This window comes from Anas acuta, chromosome Z (genome assembly GCF_963932015.1).
Source record: "Anas acuta chromosome Z, bAnaAcu1.1, whole genome shotgun sequence".
NCBI lineage: Eukaryota > Metazoa > Chordata > Aves > Anseriformes > Anatidae > Anas > Anas acuta.
Window position 1 is genome coordinate 77,628,237 of NC_089017.1, and position 10,525 is coordinate 77,638,761.

Sequence of the window (10,525 nt, forward strand, 5' to 3'; positions counted from 1 at the left end):
GAGCAAGGATCTCTTGGGAGATTTGTTGGAGCTGTGCTGTGGGGCCGTTGGCAGCTGCTCTCGGTGCCCGTCCCCGCAGCCAGTGCCTGCGTTTCCCCGGCCCTGCCTGGCTCAGGCAGCCGGGGCTGTGGAAGGAGTGCTCGCAGCAGTGCAGGTGAGCTGTGAGGCGACACGTGCCCCGGGGCTGGGCTTGGGGTTTTGTCCTGCTGAGGGGCCGGGGCACTGCCGCTGCCTGCCCTGGCTCAGCCACTGACCCTGGCCTCTCTCCTTCTTGCAGCGCACAGCAGCTGTGGCAGCGGTGCCAGCCAGGGGAAGCAGCTCCCCATCTGCAGCTCTCCCCAGCCCGCTGCAGCGAGCCGACACCATGGGCGCTGAGGCCCAGGACATCACCTGCCCTGTGTGCCAGGGGGTGTGCAAGGAGCCCAGCTACATCCTCCCCTGCCTGCACCAGTTCTGCTTCGGGTGCGTCATGCGCTGGGTCCAGAGAAGCAGCACCTGCCCCCTCTGCAGGCAGTGCATCACCTCCATCCGCTACTCCATCTGGGCGGAAGACGACTTCCTGGAGGTGCAGGTGGCCCCCGATGCAGAGGCGCAAGACGACAGCCCCCAGGACGAGCAGGGGGCTGCAGAGCCCATGCCCCAGCCTGCCGTGAGAGGCCTCCCGCCCGAGGAATGGGCAGCCCTCTTCAGGGAACACCTCGAAGTCCTGGGTCCGCTGCGCTCCTGGGTGCGCCAGCAAGCCAGGGAGCTCTTCGATGCTGCCTGGTGGGACCAGGACATGCTGGAGGCCACCGTCGTCGCTTGGCTGTGCCGCTGTGGGCTGGATGAGCACGCCTTGGTGCGGGAGCTGCGGCCCTTGCTGCAGGGCCACACGGTGAGCATTGTGCAGCGGCTCATCTCCATCATGGGGGAGATCTGCAGCGAGGAGTACCTCGAGGAGCTGGGCTTCCTGGAACCGCGTCCTGCCAGCCAGCTCTCCATGGACAACGGCCCTGAGGTGGACCTCGAGGGCTCCCAAGACACCTGGGAGCCAGAGCTCGAGGGCTCCGAAGACACCTGGGAGCCAGAGCTCGAGGGCTCCGAAGACACCTGGGAGCCAGAGCTCGAGGGCTCCCAAGACACCGGGGAGCCAGAAGACAGCCTGGAGGCCACCCCCAGCCCTGCTGCCTCCCCCCGGGACACTCCTGTCACCAGCCTGCTCTCCTCCAGCAGCGCGGAGGGTTCAGACATCGAGGAGCTGCCCAGCACCTCCAGTGCCACCCTGCCTGCGGGTCCAGCACCCATCCCTGAGGAGCAGGAGGAGCTCTTCTCAGAGCCTGAAGAGGAGGAAGCAGAACACGCTGCAGTGCCGGGCTGCAGCCACGGGGCCTCTCCTCCTGGCCAGGGCAGGGACAGCTCACCGGGGGGGCCCCGGCGCCCCCCGAAGAGGAGGGCCGACAGCAACCCGGACTCTCCCCAGCCCTGCAAGAGGCCCCGGCGCCTTTAGCAGGGCACATCTGGTTGTCATCAAAATAAAGAGTTGTGACCCTGCCACAGACAGTGTCTTGGGCTTCTTCGTCGAATCCCAGAATCCTACAGTCATAGAAATGTCGAGTGGCTCAGGTTGGAAGGGGCCTTAAAGACCACCTAGTTCCACTCCCCCTGCCATGGCCAGGGATGCAACTCACTGGCCTCACCCAACCTGGTGATGGGCAATGTCTGCCCACTCGCTCAGGACCCACAGGACCCAATTATAATTATTAATAACATATTTTTAATACATTGTTATAATTATTAATTAATTAATTAATTAATACTAATGATAATAACCTATTTTTTTAGAAGTAGTAATGAATATGTATTAGTCTAGGAGCATAAAAATCAGCTACTTGATGTAACTGGTGTGCGTCCTGGTGGAGCGGAGACTCCCGGTGCACCCAGCGCTGTTTGCTTACCTCTATTCTTTTAATAAATCCTATTTTTTTATTTAATCCTATTTTGAAGACTGAGCCATTTCTAACAACCTCATTTGGTTTCTTCCTGCCCAGCTCTCCAGCCTGTCCAGGTCTCATTGTACTCAAAATTCTCATTTGTACTTTCTGTAGTACTAGTGTTATGCTTGTGCCATTTGGTTGGAAAGGTGAAATTGAGAATTTTCTTGATACTAGTAGGGACTCTATGTTCAGAATATACCCCTGGCCATTCATGGGTAGCTTCTTAGCACAATAATCAGTACAACTGCCAGCAATTGCAAACAGTTGTCAGAGTGGCTAACAGATATGAGTACTGCTGGCATATGTCTGTCTATGAGGAAGCCCATTCCTTCTTGGACTTGCTGCTCATCACTGTCCCCACTCGATATCTATATACTGAATTAATGTGCTTCCAGCAGGTAGCCTTACTTCTTCTAATGTCTTAGCCAATTCAGCATGTGTTGGTGCAAGTCTGTGCTTAACCCTCTGGGGTAAATGAGCAAAAAAGGCTGTATTATTTCCAAAGTAAAAGCAAATTTGTCTTGTTCCTGCCGTGGTAATGTGACCAAAAGATATCTCTAACACCAACGACAGCCATCATTTAAATCCTGCTGTATTAAGCAGATTAGGTATGTCAGACAGACTGGGTGCTGTGGCAGTCAAGGGTTTAGTAGCTGCATTCAACTTTCTGTAGTCTACTGTAAGCCACCATGTCCTTAATATTTGTAACTGGCCATACTGGAGAAGTTCTTTCCTCTTCCTAGGCTGCCTGCTAGCAAGTTGATTGGGAGTACAACAAGAAAATTTTTTTTAATCAACATTTGGTGTGATTTTCAGCAACACAACTGCTATGAGGACTGCAAGAAAAATGCTTGCCAGGTTTGCAGCGTAATACCATTAGCCTGAATAAGTTATAAGGCAATAGAAGTCCCCTAGTAAAGGACGGTGTAAATGCCAAAACTTAACTGGACAAGCTGTTTCCTCCTGTGAGTAGATTATTCAGGTTATTTCCTGTATTTCTTGTAACTGAAAAAACAAGCAAACAAACAAAGAAACACAAAACAAACAAACAAAAAAACAACCAACAATATTTACTCCAAAATTTATCCATTTTAAATAGAACACATATTTTAAAAGTCTGTTTCTGCTACAGTTATGTGAAAGATTTTATCCCAAGTCTTCATTCTATACAGTAGAATAAAAAAAAATAAATTTCAAAGGACAATTTTCAGATTCACATTAAGGCCGGAGTCCACCTCATGTTGTAAGCCTCTTCTACCAGGTTAGAATATCACCACTAACACCTTGGTACAATTCCTCTACAGGTAGTCAGCTCAGCTTTTGTCATTTATATTCCAATGGGACAGGAACTGATTCACTTCTCCCAAAGTTTGTGAAAAGCAATTCCCCCACGCTTATTTTATAGCCTGGCTGAGCGATGCACTGCAAGTTTTCTCTCCGGTATCAGAACATTTCAAAGCACGGAGTGCAAGGAATCGGTTGTTCATCCAGACATCTTTAGGTTGAGTCTATTTTGCCTTTCAGAAATTCATAAGGATATGAGCATGGTAGAAAATATCAATAAAGTTTGGGAAACACAATGAAAGGAGGAAAAAGAAAAGGCAAAATTGAGCTTCAGAGCTGTACTGACAGATCTGAAATTCTGTGGGGATTCCCTAGGTTGGAAAAGCACAGCAAAACTCACGCCTGAGAATAAGGCACCATGAGGCTGCCAATACGCTCAGGTTACTTACTGTATTAGCATGCTTAATTACAACAAATTAACAACATGTAGTTCTTACCTCTGATATTAATTCCAATATTCTCTCCCTGCTCTGGTTGTGAAACACGGAAAGCTCTGTCACGCAGTCCTCATCAAGGTGTCCCTGCTGCAAGAACACGGACTACATTCAAGCATGAAGCTTTCAGGTTGCCTCATCGAGACACATCTGACCATGACACTGCTGTGATATGCAGCAGGCAGAGTCCCTCATTATCCAACATTTCAGATTTTGTATTTTAGTTAGCATCATGGCTAGATGTTGCCGTGAGTAAACGGAGAAAGTCACACAACTTCAGCAACTTGAGCGTCTCGGCCCTCCCTGGTGAGAGGTTCTGAACTCACGTAGGAAAGGCTGTCTGCAGATAAGATTTTTCACTTGAGTGGAAGCTACACTTTTATCTCTTCTTAAATATGCAAAGCTGTATCAGGCATGCACGTCTTTGCCAGAGCTGCTTAAAACTGACAGCGCACGTGCAACAAGCTGTTCTTTACCTAGACAAACAGCAGCACCCAGTGGCCAGCAGGAGGCATTGGCTGCAAATGAGCATCAGCTGCTCATCAGCACTTGGTGACAGCTGGAATTTCCCCCAAGCCCCCACACTATCCTCAACTCACACACATCAAAAGAGTTGAAGTACAGAGAGGACAAACATGCTTTCAAAGAGGTCAGCTTGTTGGCCAAACGAGCAATTCTCAGTGAGAACTAGAATTAAGATAAACCATAAGCATGTCCAAGAAAAATAATAATAACTGTTTTTTACCCCCTAAATAAAAGTATTGACCAAGGAGCCTGGAGAATCAACTGGTTGCTCACATACAGAAGTTCTGCACATTTTGATGACAAGCTAGCTGTTTTGCTAATTAAGCATCAACGACAGAATACAATGACAACGTACCTTGAAATGCCTCCTCAAAAGAAATGGCAAAGAACCGGTACCGTTGTGACAGCAAATAAGATTACATGAAATGCCAAGGAACCTTCTTGGCAAGTGTACTTACTGGATATTTACTTTGCCAGTGGACAGCATCTGAATAACCTTCCATGAGCCACGGGTGACTTAACAGATGCTTAACTGTAATCCGCTTCTTTGGGTCCACCTAGTGGGCAGGAAGAATCAAGTTGTTACACAAATCTGTGAGAATAGAAGAAAAAACTTATCTTTTATTCAGACTTTCTGAGTGCTTAGAAGGGATAGAATAGAAACCAACAATGTTTCAGAACCCCACCAAAAGGAAGGTTAAATGTCTGAGCTGTGAATAACAGTTACAGCACCTATGGTTACAGTACATGTTCCAGTAACATTCTGCAGTGACTAGACTGCCTAGATGTAGCCCGAAGGCATATTTCATATGCTCAGCTTCATTAATAAAACATCTCATTTATAAACACTTCTTAATTGTGCTGTATCAATAGAACACCCAAATGCAAGGTGCTTCAAGACTTCATTTAATTATTTACATTTTAATTTCTATATCCATGAACTATTATTACATTCTTGCATGAGAATTTTCTGCAGAAGACAAGGCTAACCTTTCCTTCAAGGATTCAGACATATAAGAGTTAATCTTCAAACACCAAATATTTTCTAAGTACTTCATAGGTGTAGTATTCCGACCTAATGAAATAGCATTTTGTAGACCTATCTGAGTAGAAGCAGCACCTTTACCTGTAGCATTTGGCTAAGCAGCAGCGTACTGCTAGGAGAGAGCCACTTTGGAATAGTATATTTTCCTCTCTGTGGAAAAAAAAAAACAAAGAGGGTGTAGAATGAACCTTGAATAGTTAGGTCAAACAGGATTATTAAGTTACTTAGGTGATAGTGACATCTCTCTTCAGCCAAAAAGGAAGAACAGCCACATGCAAAAAATGTTTGAGAGTTGAGGTAAGGACAGGGAGATCACTCACCACATACCGTTATAAGGAAAACAGACTCGGCGTAATGAAGATCCATGTAATGTATTGACAAATGGTAATAAACTAGAGCAGTGAGAACTAAAAACCTCCTCCCTCTGAGCAATGCAAGGGAACAGGTCAGTCCATAGTGCTTTGACCCTGCTGCTCCCTACACCTCCCTCTCTGTCCCTGCTCCCCATAGGGTCCCTTGCAGGGGATGCCGTACTTCCCAAACTGAGCCTGCGGGGGCTGCCCACAGGCAGCAGCTCTTCAGGAACTGCTCCAATATGGGTCTGCACCATGCGGTCCATCCATCGGGAGCACGCTACTCCTGCAGATGCTCTCACCAGACCTCCTGTTCCATCCTCACAAACATGGTTAGTGATATCATTAGAAAGAGATGGGGGGCAGATTTCAGATTTCACAGTGCAGCTTTACTGGGAAAGTAAGGCATCAAATCCACATGATCTGCATGTGGGTCCAAGGAGCCCCATTACCCATTTTGCTTTTAATATATCACTACAGATCAGGAGACAAGGTAAAACAAGTAGCATCTCCTTGACTGAGGACAGTGCTGGAAGGCAAATACCTCGCAAGAGCTACCAGAAGCATAAGATCACTCCAGAAGTATTTTCTTCTTGCAGGAGCTATAGCACATACTTGGTTGACTTAAGTATTCCCAAATGAAGAGATGTGGAACATTCCAGGGAAAGAAACAAGGTGTGCAAGCACTGTGATCCTACTTCCAACCACAGGACCATGTGGGTTGAACAAGCTGTTCTTTACCTAGACAAACAGCAGCACCCAGTGGCCAGCAGGAGGCATTGGCAAACAATGGAGAGACGGTCAGGACAAACGCTTTCAAAGAGGCCAAATCGTTAGCCGAACAAGCAATTCTCTGAGACGTAGAAATGAGAAAAACCATAAGCACGTCCAATATGCTTGTATGAAAACTTGTGTTTTGCTCCATCACGGGTTCCTTTCCACGGAGGAAGAATTTCAATTATGTCTTCTGTGTTGGGTCTGTCTGAGCTGGAGTCACCTTTTCCTGCAGCAGCCCGCACAGTGCTGTGCTCTGCACTCGTAGCTGGAACAGCACTGATAGCACTCCAGTGTTGTGTCTATTGCTGCGTAGTGCTGGCACAGCATCAGGACTCCTAAGCCCACAAGAGCCAGCAGGCTGGGGGTGGGCAAGTGATGGGGAGGGGCATTGCCGGGGCAGCTGACCTAAACCAACCAAAGGGATATTCCATAACACCTGATGTCACACTCAGCAATAAAAGGGGGGGCTCTCGTGGGGGAAGGGGCTGTTCCTCCTGAACAACCACTACGCGTTTGAGGCCCTGCTTCCCAGGACGTGGCCGAACACCGCTCGCCGATGGGAAGTAGAGAATAATTTTTCTCTCTCTCTGGGCTTCCGCGCGGACTGATTGTTTCTTTTGTATCTGTTTTTCCTTCCCATTCCCTTTCCCTTTAATTAAACCTTTCTCATCTCAAACCTCGACTTCTCTGTGTTGTATTTTCTCCCCCTTCCTTCTGAGGAGAGGGGGAGTGAGAGAGCGGTTGTGGTGGAGCTTGGCTGCCCACCTCAGTAAAACCACCACATCTTCAAAAACCCATTAGTGAGATCTTTAGAAATGGATTGTAGGCAATTTCACAATGCTCAGGAGTTGGGGCCCTTGCTCAGTGAGGAGGGGCTGAGGCAAAGATGTTTGGTCAGACTGCAGAGGAACCTCAGGGCAGCCTTCTCATAACTACAAGGCGGGCAGCAAGACAAAGCCAAGCTATCTCAGCAGGGCATGGTGCGATGACGACAAACAGCAGGCATGGGGGTACAAATCACCAAAGGGAGATGGCAATTATTTGGGTGTTATATAAGGGTGTTCTGGTGTCCCACAGACCTTGCTGATGCTGTTTTAAAATGATTAAAAAAGCGAGGTAGGAATTAAAATTATTTCACTTATTGCGAACACAGAAGAGTGGCTATTAAATTGGGGGAGAAAATAGAGCACAAAGAGGCTGGAGATGAGAATGGTTTACTTAAAGGGCAGGGGAATGGGGAGAAAAAGAAACAAAAGAAACAATAAGGCCATGGGGAAGCACAGAGAGAAGGAAAAAGAAATATTCTCTACTTCCCATCAAGGAGCAATGTTCAGCCATGTCCTGGGAAGCAGGGCATCAAAACATGCAGTGGTTGTTCAGGAGGAACAGCCCCCTTCCCCACGGCAACCCCCTGTTTATTGCTGAGTGTGGCATCAGGTGCTATGGAATGTCCCTTTGGTTGGTTTAGGTCAGCTGCCCTATCCATGTCCCCTCCCCATCACCGCCCACCCCCATTGATTTCCTTTGATGAAGTGGCCAACCATCTGGTTGCCCAGGGGAAGCCAGCTGATGGCACCTGTTTGGATTTCAGCACAGCTTCAAGACAGCTTCTCACTGTCTCCTTCTGGACAAATTGGGCAGCACACAGCTAGAGCAATGCATAATGCGATGGGTGAACAAGGGGCTGACGGGTCGCGCTCCAAGGGTTATTGTAAATGGGGTCGCATCAGGGTGGCGGCCAGTCATAGGGGCTTCCGCAGGCCTCCATTTTAGGGCCTGTTCTCTTCAGGGTTGTCCCGACTGACTCGCATGTAGGACTTGAGGGCAGATGGAGTCCATTTATGCATGATGCTAAACAGGAAGGAGTGGCTGACTCCATCGAGGGGAGGAAGGCTTTGCAGAGAGATCTTGACAAAGCAGAGAGCTGGGCAATCCCCAGCAATATGAGGTTTAGCAAGAGCGAGTGAGGGATTCCCCGCCTGGCAAGGGGCAACCCTGGCTGTATGGACAGCACAGCCCTGCAGAGAGGGATCTGGGGGTTTTGGGCGATGGCAAGTTGAATGTGATTCAAGCACGGGCCCTGGCAGCCAGGAGGGGCAACAGCATCCTGGGGTGCCTCCAGCACGGCATCGCCAGCCGCTCAGGGGCAGGGATTGCTGTGCTCTGCTCTGCGCTCTTGCAGCATCACCTCAAGTCCTGGGTGCACTTTTGGGCAGCACACTAACAGAAGGACATCAGGTTATGGGAGAGTGTCCAAAGGAGGGCTTGGAAGTGGTGGAGGATCTGGAGAGTAAGACGGATGAGGAGCACATGAGGTGCGCGTGTTTGTTCAGCCTGCATGAGACTGAGGGGAGGCCTCATGGCGGCCGGCAGCTTCCTCACGAGGGCAGCAGAGGGGCCGGCGCTGAGCTCTGCTCTCTGGGGCCACTGCCAAAACTCGAGGGAATGGCAAGGAGATGGGCCACTGGAGGCTCTGGCTGCAGGTGAGGAAAAGATTGTACACCACCACGGGGCTTGGCCACTGAAACAGGCCTCCCAGGGAAGTGGTCATGGCAGCCAAGCTGCTGGGCTTCACCAAATGTCTGGCAAGTGCTTTCAGACACATGCTTTGGTTTTTGGGGGTCACCCAGAGCGCTGGGCTCTGAGGTCACCCAGCGGTGGGCTGTGAGGTCACCCAGCAATGGGCTGTGACCTCACGGCCCTCGCTGCTTATCTTGGGGCGCCGTCAGAGCCTGGCCCAGCCTGGCTCGTGCCTGGACTCCCGCTGAGCGTTTGTGCGAGGCTTGGAGTGCCGAGCAAGGATCTCTTGGGAGATTTGTTGGAGCTGTGCTGTGGGGCCGTTGGCAGCTGCTCTCGGTGCCCGTCCCCGCAGCCAGTGCCTGCGTTTCCCCGGCCCTGCCTGGCTCAGGCAGCCGGGGCTGTGGAAGGAGTGCTCGCAGCAGTGCAGGTGAGCTGTGAGGCGACACGTGCCCCGGGGCTGGGCTTGGGGTTTTGTCCTGCTGAGGGGCCGGGGCACTGCCGCTGCCTGCCCTGGCTCAGCCACTGACCCTGGCCTCTCTCCTTCTTGCAGCGCACAGCAGCTGTGGCAGCGGTGCCAGCCAGGGGAAGCAGCTCCCCATCTGCAGCTCTCCCCAGCCCGCTGCAGCGAGCCGACACCATGGGCGCTGAGGCCCAGGACATCACCTGCCCTGTGTGCCAGGGGGTGTGCAAGGAGCCCAGCTACATCCTCCCCTGCCTGCACCAGTTCTGCTTCGGGTGCGTCATGCGCTGGGTGCAGAGAAGCAGCACCTGCCCCCTCTGCAGGCAGCGCATCACCTCCATCCGCTACTCCATCTGGGCGGAAGACGACTTCCTGGAGGTGCAGGTGGCCCCCGATGCAGAGGCGCAAGACGACAGCCCCCAGGACGAGCAGGGGGCTGCAGAGCCCATGCCCCAGCCTGCCGTGAGAGGCCTCCCGCCCGAGGAATGGGCAGCCCTCTTCAGGGAACACCTCGAAGTCCTGGGTCCGCTGCGCTCCTGGGTGCGCCAGCAAGCCAGGGAGCTCTTCGATGCTGCCTGGTGGGACCAGGACATGCTGGAGGCCACCGTCGTCGCTTGGCTGTGCCGCTGTGGGCTGGATGAGCACGCCTTGGTGCGGGAGCTGTGGCCCTTGCTGCAGGGCCACACGGTGAGCATTGTGCAGCGGCTCATCTCCATCATGGGGGAGATCTGCAGCGAGGAGTACCTCGAGGAGCTGGGCTTCCTGGAACCGCGTCCTGCCAGCCAGCTCTCCATGGACAACGGCCCTGAGGTGGACCTCGAGGGCTCCCAAGACACCTGGGAGCCAGAGCTCGAGGGCTCCCAAGACACCTGGGAGCCAGACAACGAGGGCTCCCAAGACACCTGGGAGCCAGAAGACAGCCTGGAGGCCACCCCCAGCCCTGCTGCCTCCCCCCGGGACACTCCTGTCACCAGCCTGCTCTCCTCCAGCAGCGCGGATGGGTCTGACATCGAGGAGCTGCCCAGCGCCTCCAGTGCCACCCTGCCTGCGGGTCCAGCACCCATCCCTGAGGAGCAGGAGGAGCTCTTCTCAGA

At 51.6% G+C, this 10,525-nt stretch overlaps 1 long non-coding RNA gene across 1 annotated transcript; it reads right to left on the reverse strand.

Moving 5' to 3' along the window:
* Positions 1 to 3,452: 3,452 nt before the first annotated feature.
* On the reverse strand, positions 3,453 to 5,476 carry LOC137848398 (uncharacterized). Its single transcript, XR_011091327.1, has 3 exons — positions 5,403 to 5,476; positions 4,735 to 4,833; positions 3,453 to 3,841 (listed from the first exon to the last, which is right to left on the reverse strand). It is a non-coding gene; the product is annotated as an uncharacterized lncRNA (long non-coding RNA).
* Positions 5,477 to 10,525: the final 5,049 nt, after the last annotated feature.